The sequence below is a fragment of the Coloeus monedula genome (assembly GCF_965178545.1).
Source record: "Coloeus monedula genome assembly, contig: HAP1_SCAFFOLD_122, whole genome shotgun sequence".
Lineage (NCBI taxonomy): Eukaryota > Metazoa > Chordata > Aves > Passeriformes > Corvidae > Coloeus > Coloeus monedula.
The window spans coordinates 513,319-522,162 of record NW_028120783.1 but is presented as its reverse complement, the minus strand read 5'-3'; positions in this window follow the sequence as shown (position 1 = coordinate 522,162).

Sequence of the window (8,844 nt, the reverse complement as noted above, 5' to 3'; positions counted from 1 at the left end):
GCACCGCGGGACGGTCGGGGCAGCGCTGCTGGTTAAAAAGGGGTCCGGAAAGCGTGAGAGGTGTAAAGGGAATAAAATGCTGAGCATGGTAAACGAGGTACAATAAAGGTACTGCTGCAGGTGTGGCCGCTGCCCCGTGTGACTAAAAGAGCTGCACCGCGGGAGCGTCGGGGCAGCGCTGCTGGTTAAAAAGAGCGGCACGGGAAAGGCTGAGAGGTGTAAAGGGAATGAAATGCTGAGCATGGTAAACGAGGTACAATAAAGGTACTGCAGGAGGGGTGGCCGCTGCTCCTTGTCACTAGAAGAGCTTCTCCGAGGCGCCGGTGGGGCTGCGCCGTTCCCGCCTCGGGCGCTTCTGGGCGATTTTGAGGCGGGGGGAGCCCACCGCGGCAGTGGCGGGAAAAGGGGGTGCGGAGTATAAAAGGGGGCGCCGGCGTCGCGGCCCCTCAGTCGGGGGGCGGCGGCGGCGGCGGCAGGAGCTCCGCGGGCTGGCCCGGATGCGGGGACGCCGCCCTGTGCGGCCGAAGGCGCCGGCCCTGAGGCGCGGAGAGAGCGGCGTGGCAGCCGCGCATCGGCTCCGTCATCGGCAGCGCCGCTTCGTGCCGGTAGGGAGCGGGAGAACGCGGCGGCGGGCGGCGGGTGGTGAGTGCCGTCGGCGAGACGGGGCTTGGGCCGCGTGCGGTGTGCGATCTCCCGAGAGCAGCGGGGAGGCCCCCGGGGAGCGGCGGCGGGCGGGGCGCTGTGGGAGCCGGCGCATGTCCCCGAATGAGGCGCCCGGCGCAACGCGCGAGGTGCCAATGAAATAAAATAGAAAACGGTAAAGTGCTATAGAGGAGCCGCACCTAGAGGGCTCTCGGCCCCTGCCCCGTGTCACTAAGGGAGCTGCACCGCGGGAGCGTCGGGGCAGCGCTGCTGGTTAAACAGAGCAGCACGGAAAGGCTGGGAAACGTGAGCGGAATAAAATATTGAGAATGGTCTAAGAAATACTCAAAAGGTACAGCAGCAGGAGTGGCCGCTGCGTGGGTTCACTAAAAGAGCTGCACCGCGGCACCTTTGGGGTGGTGTTGATGGTAAACGTGCGGCACGTAAAAGGACTGGAGGTGTGAGGGAAATAAAATATAGAGAAAGGTCTGAGAAATAATAACAACACCGCAGCAGGAGTAGCCACTTCCTCAGGATAAAATGAGCTGCACCGCGGCGCACCCGGAGCAGGGGCGCTGCTTCAAAGGTGTCACGGCAAAGGTCGAATCTGTGAAGGGTATAAAATAAAATGGTCGAAAATCCTTTAAAAGTACTGCAGCAGGAGTGGCTGCTGCCCCGTGTCACTAAAAGAGCTGCACCGCGGGAGCGTCGGGGCAGCGCTGCTGGTTAAACAGAGCAGCATGGGAAAGGCTGGGAAGTGTGAGCGCAATAAAATACTGACAATGGTCTAAGAAATATTGTAAAGGTACTGCAGCAGGAGTGGCCGCTGCCCCGCGTCACTAAAAGAGCTGCACCGCGGGACGGTCGGGGCAGCGCTGCTGGTTAAAAAGGGGTCCGGAAAGCGTGAGAGGTGTAAAGGGAATGAAATGCTGAGCATGGTAAAAGACGTACAATAAAGATACTGCTGCAGGAGTGGCCGCTGCCCCGCATCACTAAAAGAGCTGCACCGCGGGAGCGTCGGGGCAGCGCTGCTGGTTAAACAGAGCAGCACGGGAAAGGCTGGGAAGTGTGAGCGCAATAAAATACTGACAATGGTCTAAGAAATATTGTAAAGGTACTGCAGCAGGAGTGGCCGCTGCCCCGCGTCACTAAAAGAGCTGCACCGCGGGAGCGTCGGGGCAGCGCTGCTGGTTAAAAAGGGGCCCGGAAAGCGTGAGAGGTGTAAAGGGAATAAAATGCTGAGCATGGTAAACGAGGTACAATAAAGGTACTGCAGCAGGTGTGGCCGCTGCCCCGCGTCACTAAAAGAGCTGCACCGCGGGAGCGTCGGGGCAGCGCTGCTGGTTAAAAAGAGCAGCACGGGAAAGGCTGAGAGGTGTAAAGGGAATGAAATGCTGAGCATGGTAAACGAGGTACAATAAAGGTACTGCAGCAGTTGTGGCCGCTGCGTGGGTTCACTAAAACAGCTGCACCGCGGCACCTTTGGGGTGGTGCTGATGGTAAACGTGCGGCACGTAAAAGGACTGGAGGGGTGAGGGAAATAAAATATAGAGAAAGGTCTGAGAAATAATAACAACACCGCAGCAGGAGTAGCCACTTCCTCAGGATAAAATGAGCTGCACCGCGGCGCACGTGGGGCAGGGGCGCTGCTTCAAAGGTGTCACGGCAAAGGTCGCATCTGTGAAGGGTATAAAATAAAATGGTCGAAAATCCTTTAAAAGTACTGCAGCAGGAGTGGCTGCTGCCCCGTGTCACTAAAAGAGCTGCACCGCGGGAGCGTCGGGGCAGCGCTGCTGGTTAAAAAGGGCTCCGGAAAGCGTGAGAGGTGTAAAGGGAATGAAATGCTGAGCATGGTAAACGAGGTACAATAAAGGTACAGCAGCAGGTGTGGCCGCTGCCCCGCATCACTAAAAGAGCTGCACCTCGGGAACGTCGGGGCAGCGCTGCTGGTTAAAAAGAGCGGCACGGGAAAGGCTGAGAGGTGTAAAGGGAATGAAATGCTGAGCATGGTAAACGAGGTACAATAAAGGTACTGCAGGAGGGGTGGCCGCTGCTCCTTGTCACTAGAAGAGCTTCTCCGAGGCGCCGGTGGGGCTGCGCCGTTCCCGCCTCGGGCGCTTCTGGGCGATTTTGAGGCGGGGGGAGCCCACCGCGGCAGTGGCGGGAAAAGGGGGTGCGGAGTATAAAAGGGGGCGCCGGCGTCGCGGCCCCTCAGTCGGGGGGCGGCGGCGGCGGCGGCAGGAGCTCCGCGGGCTGGCCCGGATGCGGGGACGCCGCCCTGAGCGGCCGAAGGCGCCGGCCCTGAGGCGCGGAGAGAGCGGCGTGGCAGCCGCGCATCGGCTCCGTCATCGGCAGCGCCGCTTCGTGCCGGTAGGGAGCGGGAGAACGCGGCGGCGGGCGGCGGGTGGTGAGTGCCGTCGGCGAGACGGGGCTTGGGCCGCGTGCGGTGTGCGATCTCCCGAGAGCAGCGGGGAGGCCCCCGGGGAGCGGCGGCGGGCGGGGCGCTGTGGGAGCCGGCGCATGTCCCCGAATGAGGCGCCCGGCGCAACGCGCGAGGTGCCAATGAAATAAAATAGAAAACGGTAAAGTGCTATAGAGGAGCCGCACCTAGAGGGCTCTCGGCCCCTGCCCCGTGTCACTAAGGGAGCTGCACCGCGGGAGCGTCGGGGCAGCGCTGCTGGTTAAACAGAGCAGCACGGGAAAGGCTGAGAAACGTCAGCGCAATAAAGTATTGACAATGGTCTAAGAAATATTGTAAAGGTACAGCAGCAGGAGTGGCCGCTGCCCCGTGTGACTAAAAGAGCTGCACCGCGGGAGCGTCGGGGCAGCGCTGCTGGTTAAAAAGAGCGGCACGGGAAAGGCCGAGAGGTGTAAAGGGAATAAAATGCTGAGCATGGTAAACGAGGTACAATAAAGATACTGCTGCAGGAGTGGCCGCTGCCCCGCATCACTAAAAGAGCTGCACCGCGGGAGCGTCGGGGCAGCGCTGCTGGTTAAAAAGAGCAGCACGGAAAGGCTGGGAAGTGTGAGCGGAATAAAATATTGACAATGGTCTAAGAAATACTGTAAAGGTACAGCAGCAGGAGTGGCCGCTGCCCCGCATCACTAAAAGAGCTGCACCGCGGGACGGTCGGGGCAGCGCTGCTGGTTAAAAAGGGGTCCGGAAAGCGTGAGAGGTGTAAAGGGAATAAAATGCTGAGCATGGTAAACGAGGTACAATAAAGGTACAGCAGCAGGAGTGGCCGCTGCTCCGCATCACTAAAAGAGCTGCACCGCGGGAGCGTCGGGGCAGCGCTGCTGGTTAAAAAGAGCAGCATGGGAAAGGCTGGGAAGTGTGATCGCAATAAAATATTGACAATGGTTTAAGAAATACTGTAAAGGTACAGCAGCAGGAGTGGTCGCTGCCCCGTGTGACTAAAAGAGCTGCACCTCGGGAGCGTCGGGGCAGCGCTGCTGGTTAAAAAGAGCGGCACGGGAAAGGCTGAGAGGTGTAAAGGGAATAAAATGCTGAGCATTGTAAACGAGGTACAATAAAGGTACTGCAGCAGGTGTGGCCGCTGCCCCGCGTCACTAAAAGAGCTGCACCGCGGGACGGTCGGGGCAGCGCTGCTGGCTAAAAAGGGGTCCGGAAAGCGTGAGAGGTGTAAAGGGAATGAAATGCTGAGCATGGTAAAAGAGGTACAATAAAGATACTGCTGCAGGTGTGGCCGCTGCCCCGTGTGACTAAAAGAGCTGCACCGCGGGAGCGTCGGGGCAGCGCTGCTGGTTAAAAAGGAGTCCGGAAAGCTTGAGAGGTGTAAAGGGAATAAAATGCTGAGCATGGTAAACGAGGTACAATAAAGGTACAGCAGCAGGAGTGGCCGCTGCTCCGCATCACTAAAAGAGCTGCACCGCGGGAGCGTCGGGGCAGCGCTGCTGGTTAAAAAGAGCGGCACTGGAAAGCGTGAGAGGTGTAAAGGGAATGAAATGCTGAGCGTGGTAAAAGAGGTACAATAAAGGTACAGCAGCAGGTGTGGCCGCTGCTCCGCATCACTAAAAGAGCTGCACCGCGGGAGCGTCGGGGCAGCGCTGCTGGTCAAAAAGAGCAGCACGGAAAGGCTGGGAAGTGTGAGCGCAATAAAATATTGAGAATGGTCTAAGAAATACTCAAAAGGTACAGCAGCAGGAGTGGCCGCTGCGTGGGTTCACTAAAACAGCTGCACCGCGGCACCTTTGGGGTGGTGCTGATGGTAAACGTGCGGCACGTAAAAGGACTGGAGGGGTGAGGGAAATAAAATATAGAGAAAGGTCTGAGAAATAATAACAACACCGCAGCAGGAGTAGCCACTTCCTCAGGATAAAATGAGCTGCACCGCGGCGCACGTGGGGCAGGGGCGCTGCTTCAAAGGTGTCACGGCAAAGGTCGCATCTGTGAAGGGTATAAAATAAAATGGTCGAAAATCCTTTAAAAGTACTGCAGCAGGAGTGGCTGCTGCCCCGTGTCACTAAAAGAGCTGCACCGCGGGAGCGTCGGGGCAGCGCTGCTGGTTAAAAAGAGCGGCACGGGAAAGGCTGAGAGGTGTAAAGGGAATGAAATGCTGAGCATGGTAAACGAGGTACAATAAAGGTACTGCAGGAGGGGTGGCCGCTGCTCCTTGTCACTAGAAGAGCTTCTCCGAGGCGCCGGTGGGGCTGCGCCGTTCCCGCCTCGGGCGCTTCTGGGCGATTTTGAGGCGGGGGGAGCCCACCGCGGCAGTGGCGGGAAAAGGGGGTGCGGAGTATAAAAGGGGGCGCCGGCGTCGCGGCCCCTCAGTCGGGGGGCGGCGGCGGCGGCGGCAGGAGCTCCGCGGGCTGGCCCGGATGCGGGGACGCCGCCCTGTGCGGCCGAAGGCGCCGGCCCTGAGGCGCGGAGAGAGCGGCGTGGCAGCCGCGCATCGGCTCCGTCATCGGCAGCGCCGCTTCGTGCCGGTAGGGAGCGGGAGAACGCGGCGGCGGGCGGCGGGTGGTGAGTGCCGTCGGCGAGACGGGGCTTGGGCCGCGTGCGGTGTGCGATCTCCCGAGAGCAGCGGGGAGGCCCCCGGGGAGCGGCGGCGGGCGGGGCGCTGTGGGAGCCGGCGCATGTCCCCGAATGAGGCGCCCGGCGCAACGCGCGAGGTGCCAATGAAATAAAATAGAAAACGGTAAAGTGCTATAGAGGAGCCGCACCTAGAGGGCTCTCGGCCCCTGCCCCGTGTCACTAAGGGAGCTGCACCGCGGGAGCGTCGGGGCAGCGCTGCTGGTTAAACAGAGCAGCACGGGAAAGGCTGAGAAACGTCAGCGCAATAAAGTATTGACAATGGTCTAAGAAATATTGTAAAGGTACAGCAGCAGGAGTGGCCGCTGCCCCGCATCACTAAAAGAGCTGCACCGCGGGAGCGTCGGGGCAGCGCTGCTGGTTAAAAAGGGGTCCGGAAAGCGTGAGAGGTGTAAAGGGAATGAAATGCTGAGCATGGTAAACGAGGTACAATAAAGGTACAGCAGCAGGTGTAGCTGCCCCGTGTCACTAAAAGAGCTGCACCGCGGGACGGTCGGGGCAGTGCTGCTGGTTAAAAAGGGGTCCGGAAAGCGTGAGAGGTGTAAAGGGAATGAAATGCTGAGCATGGTAAACGAGGTACAATAAAGGTACTGCAGCAGGTGTGGCCGCTGCCCCGCATCACTAAAAGAGCTGCACCGCGGGAGCATCGGGGCAGCGCTGCTGGTTAAACAGAGCAGCATGGGAAAGGCTGGGAAGTGTGAGCGCAATAAAATATTGAAAATGGTCTAAGAAATATTGAAAAGGTACTGCAGCAGGAGTGGCCGCTGCCCCGCATCACTAAAAGAGCTGCACCGCGGGACCGTCGGGGCAGCGCTGCTGGCTAAAAAGGGGTCCGGAAAGCGTGAGAGGTGTAAAGGGAATGAAATGCTGAGCATGGTAAAAGAGGTACAATAAAGATACTGCAGCAGGTGTGGCCGCTGCCCCGCATCACTAAAAGAGCTGCACCGCGGGAGCGTCGGGGCAGCGCTGCTGGTTAAAAAGGGGTCCGGAAAGCGTGAGAGGTGTAAAGGGAATGAAATGCTGAGCATGGTAAACGAGGTACAATAAAGGTACTGCAGCAGGTGTGGCCGCTGCCCCGCATCACTAAAAGAGCTGCACCGCGGGACGGTCGGGGCAGCGCTGCTGGTTAAAAAGGGGTCCGGAAAGCGTGAGAGGTGTAAAGGGAATGAAATGCTGAGCATGGTAAACGAGGTACAATAAAGGTACAGCAGCAGGTGTGGCCGCTGCCCCGTGTCACTAAAAGAGCTGCACCGCGGGAGCGTCGGGGCAGTGCTGCTGGTTAAAAAGGGGTCCGGAAAGCGTGAGAGGTGTAAAGGGAATAAAATGCTGAGCATGGTAAGCGAGGTACAATAAAGGTACAGCAGCAGGTGAGGGCGCTGCCCCGTGTCACTAAAAGAGCTGCACCGCGGGAGCGTCGGGGCAGCGCTGCTGGTTAAAATGAGCGGCACGGGAAAGGCTGAGAGGTGTAAAGGGAATGAAATGCTGAGCATGGTAAACGAGGTACAATAAAGGTACAGCAGCAGGTGTGGCCGCTGCCCCGCGTCACTAAAAGAGCTGCACCGCGGGAGCGTCGGGGCAGCGCTGCTGTTGAAAAAGAGCGGCACGGGAAAGGCTGAGAGGTGTAAAGGGAATGAAATGCTGAGCATGGTAAAAGAGGTACAATAAAGATACTGCAGCAGGAGTGGCCGCTGCCCCGCGTCACTAAAAGAGCTGCACCGCGGGACCGTCGGGGCAGCGCTGCTGGTTAAAAAGGGGTCCGGAAAGCGTGAGAGGTGTAAAGGGAATAAAATGCTGAGCATGGTAAACGAGGTACAATAAAGGTACTGCAGCAGGTGTGGCCGCTGCCCCGTGTCACTAAAAGAGCTGCACCGCGGGAGCGTCGGGGCAGCGCTGCTGGTTAAAAAGAGCGGCACGGGAAAGGCTGAGAGGTGTAAAGGGAATAAAATGCTGAGCATGGTAAACGAGGTACAATAAAGGTACAGCAGCAGGTGTAGCTGCCCCGTGTCACTAAAAGAGCTGCACCGCGGGAGCGTCGGGGCAGTGCTGCTGGTTAAAAAGGGGTCCGGAAAGCGTGAGAGGTGTAAAGGGAATGAAATGCTGAGCATGGTAAACGAGGTACAATAAAGGTACAGCAGCAGGTGTGGCCGCTGCCCCGCGTCACTAAAAGAGCTGCACCGCGGGAGCGTCGGGGCAGCGCTGCTGGTTAAAAAGAGCGGCACGGGAAAGGCTGAGAGGTGTAAAGGGAATAAAATGCTGAGCATGGTAAACGAGGTACAATAAAGGTACTGCAGCAGGTGTGGCCGCTGCCCCGCGTCACTAAAAGAGCTGCACCGCGGGACGGTCGGGGCAGCGCTGCAGGTTAAAAAGGGGTCCGGAAAGCGTGAGAGGTGTAAAGGGAATAAAATGCTGAGCATGGTAAAAGAGGTTCAATAAAGATACTGCAGCAGGAGTGGCCGCTGCCCCGCATCACTAAAAGAGCTGCACCGCGGGAGCGTCGGGGCAGCGCTGCTGGTTAAACAGAGCAGCATGGGAAAGGCTGAGAGGTGTAAAGGGAATGAAATGCTGAGCATGGTAAACGAGGTACAATAAAGGTACAGCAGCAGGAGTGGCCGCTGCTCCGCATCACTAAAAGAGCTGCACCGCGGGAGCGTCGGGGCAGCGCTGCTGGTTAAAAAGAGCAGCACGGGAAAGGCTGAGAGGTGTAAAGGGAATGAAATGCTGAGCATGGTAAAAGAGGTACAATAAAGGTACAGCAGCAGGAGTGGCCGCTGCCCCGCATCACTAAAAGAGCTGCACCGCGGGAGCGTCGGCGTAGCGCTGCTGGTTAAAAAGAGCGGCACGGGAAAGGCTGAGAGGTGTAAAGGGAATGAAATGCTGAGCATGGTAAACGAGGTACAATAAAGGTACTGCAGCAGGTGTGGCCGCTGCCCCGTGTCACTAAAAGAGCTGCACCGCGGGAGCGTCGGGGCAGCGCTGCTGGTTAAAAAGAGCGGCACGGGAAAGGCTGAGAGGTGTAAAGGGAATAAAATGCTGAGCATGGTAAACGAGGTACAATAAAGGTACTGCAGCAGGAGTGGCCGCTGCCCCGCATCACTAAAAGAGCTGCACCGCGGGACCGTCGGGGCAGCGCTGCTGGTTAAAAAGAGCAG